The sequence below is a fragment of the Leguminivora glycinivorella genome, chromosome 1 (genome assembly GCF_023078275.1).
Source record: "Leguminivora glycinivorella isolate SPB_JAAS2020 chromosome 1, LegGlyc_1.1, whole genome shotgun sequence".
NCBI lineage: Eukaryota > Metazoa > Arthropoda > Insecta > Lepidoptera > Tortricidae > Leguminivora > Leguminivora glycinivorella.
Genome location: NC_062971.1, coordinates 28,340,733 through 28,343,705, shown reverse-complemented (window position 1 = coordinate 28,343,705; position 2,973 = coordinate 28,340,733). Strand labels below are relative to the sequence as shown.

The following is a 2,973-nucleotide window of genomic DNA, read 5'->3' as shown; positions in this document are numbered from 1 at the left end:
CTCGTAACATAACATATGCGGTTGAAATCGTTAGTAGTGTTAAATATTCGGTAAATATTTAATTCACGAATTTTGTTCGGAACGTGGCGAACAGAAAAGCTGCTTCGTTACTATGTTTGCATTGTGTGATGTATGTTAGGTATTATAAATGCGTGAAGTATGTTAGGCGCGATCGATACTGTGCTCAGTCTTAAATCGAATTGGGCTGTAGGTACTTATAGTTTGGTTAAGAGTTTGGAAGAGTTATCCTTGGACGCACGATCCCTCGTCTAGTACCTGTCGTCGTGCCGCCAAGGACGACAAACCACTCACCAGCTACTGTGCCCCTCAACCTCAAGGTCAGAGCCGTCTTTAATATGACCAAATAGCAACATTTGTTGCAAAAATTTTGTCAGGTACTACCATACCGGACAAACATCGAAATAGTACGTTTTTTTTTGTATTTTGTTAGCGTATCCTTTAGGTAACGCGTCGTTAGGCTAAATACCTAACGTTTTAGTTTAGGTACTATTTCGCATGTTGCCACGCCTTGTTTTGTTTACGGTATACCATGTTTTGTGAGTGTTGTGCAACATGATTTTGGATGTTTCGTTTCCTCCGACAAGTTAGTCGGGGACACGCTTTTGGAATATTTAGGAGTTTCAACTAAGAGGGACTGAAACTTAGATTTTGACGATTTTGTTTTGTTTTGAACTTCAGGTTCTTTGGATTTCGGAGTCGGCCCATAGTTTATGGACTAGACATTTTCATTTTGCCCGGACAAGAAGAGTATATTTTGAGGAATGCTGATCAGCGGTCCTGGCGTTGGATATTGGCTTTCTTAGCACAAGGTGCTACATCGCGTTGTGCTGAGAACGCCAACGGTTCGTTCACTGGTTGTTAGGTATTACGGAGGTTTTTTCTATGTGTTGCGCGGTTGGCCTCATAGTTTTTTTACCTGCCGTTATTGATTACGTGGGTTCGAGATTTTTTTAGTTTGAGTTTTGTGGATATGGCCTTTCAGGCAAGTTGATGAAAATGGTGGAATTGTTTAAAAGTTAGGAAACTTTGATGGTTTTGTGTAGACATTTTTTTTGAAATAAAATCTCGAAGCCTCGTTTTGTTTTTCTTTTTTTCATTGTCCTTCTGGGATACTATCTCTTTTAGTATTATAGTTTAGTTTTCTTGCCTTAGGGTTGTTTGTTGCCTTGGTTCCTCACAGTTCAATGTGATGAAAGCCGCTGGGGACAGCGGGCGGTTCACCTACGTTGAACCTTTAAATCGGGGAGGGAGGTATTGTAACGTAGTACATTTTCTTGGTCGTAATTAATTTTTTTTTATAAATCTAAAATCGAAATTTCTTTAATTTTATTTTAATTCAAATCCTCAATTGGTGCAAAAATACTTGCATCCACACATGTATGCACCTTTCTGCATAATCTGTGCATGGGTTGCCAGATAGCTAAAAATAACCCATTTTATGAGATTTTTAATTGTTACTCCAGTACATTTTGATAAATTAAATTAATATAATTATATAAAAATAATGCAAAAAATTATCTTAAATACATAACAAAATACAGTAATATTAATACTCTAAATAAGAGGCCTGTCTGGAGTGACAATCTTACTATGTACATCATAGTAAATCTTTCATGACTCTGATGGAGTCTCAAATAAATATAATATATTAATTCGATATATTATGTCTTCCTGGGTTTGTCACCCTATGTCCTTGATTGCTCCATATGCAAATAGGTTAATGATCTTGGGTGGTCCATTTCCTTTTTTGACCCTTTTGGGTGCACACGCACTTTCTCCACAAGACCATACCGCATGGTGGTCAAAACGGTGGAAGCAGAAGGCCTGCAATAATCCTCGGATTGAGTGAGTATCTGAATTGTTCTGATCAACTCCATAATGGCGTGAAACGTTGTGGGTTTGTTCCTAACCATATGCTTGGTTATTCACAGGGATGATCTGTCTTCTGCTGTGGGATTGGGAGCGCTCCGCTAGGAAATTTCTTTGACCTTTAGCGGTGAGCTAATTTATTAGATTGTCTTCTATTTTGTCATGCTGGTCTTGAGAGCATTAGACTAATGTATTTTTATGTCGCTTTCAGGAGCCGGGATTATATTTATAGATATATATATTATTAACTCTGGAAATCCTTGTGACCGGCGCAAGTTCTGAGTCCTGTTTGCTGGAAGACGGCCTGCCTCTGCCGCATTTGTCTCGGTGTCCACGTGGCACGCGTTCCGGGTTGAAAAGTCTCCGCAGTGCAGCCAACATTCCCCGGGAGGTCCCGTGCCACCTTCCACAGCTTTCCCGAAGGTTCACCATCTTAGAGGTCGGTCCAATTTATCCTTCTAATGGTCAGGGCAACTGCGTCAGCTGAAATTTAGTTAGATTAAATTCATAGAGTCAGTAATTTAGAGCAAGCAAATATTTTTGAGAACTGGTACCTAGGTATTTTAGTAGTATAAATTTCTAGTTAAAAATTAAGATAACTTGTGTGAAAATTTACTTAGAACCCTTTTAAGCGACCTAGCTTCCCGCTGAGCTCTGTACATTTCATTGGTGTCGAACAAGAGAATTATAGGTCAGTTTTCACACGGTTAGCGCAGTAAGTAACTAAATTAAGAACCAACTGAACAAACACATTTTGGCAAGAATTTTCCATATAAATAAATGTTATAAAATATAAACAAATCTTAAATTATTTATCTCCACCATATACTTCCCTTTGCAAGCTTATTTCGACACCGTTTTTTTATTATTTTCAGTTTTAGTATTTTTTTCTATTATTATCACTTGTGTCCTTAATTTTGTACAGCCGGAGCTTTAAGTTTATTTAACAATAAGGCACCCTGTGATATCATACATGGTTGGTTGTAGATAGCGAACTAGATCGATATTAACCGGTCGTTAATCCTGTTCACCTCCACTATGCGGTCCTGGAAGTCCTGATCCACGGCTATCCCAACACCATTC

General features: G+C 38.4%; 1 long non-coding RNA gene across 1 annotated transcript; it reads left to right on the top strand.

The window, feature by feature from the left end:
- Positions 1-1,674: 1,674 nt before the first annotated feature.
- LOC125229848 lies at positions 1,675-2,117 on the top strand. The gene is made up of 2 exons (XR_007177451.1): positions 1,675-1,866; positions 1,953-2,117. It is a non-coding gene; the product is annotated as an uncharacterized LOC125229848 (long non-coding RNA).
- The last annotated feature ends 856 nt before the right edge of the window (positions 2,118-2,973 follow it).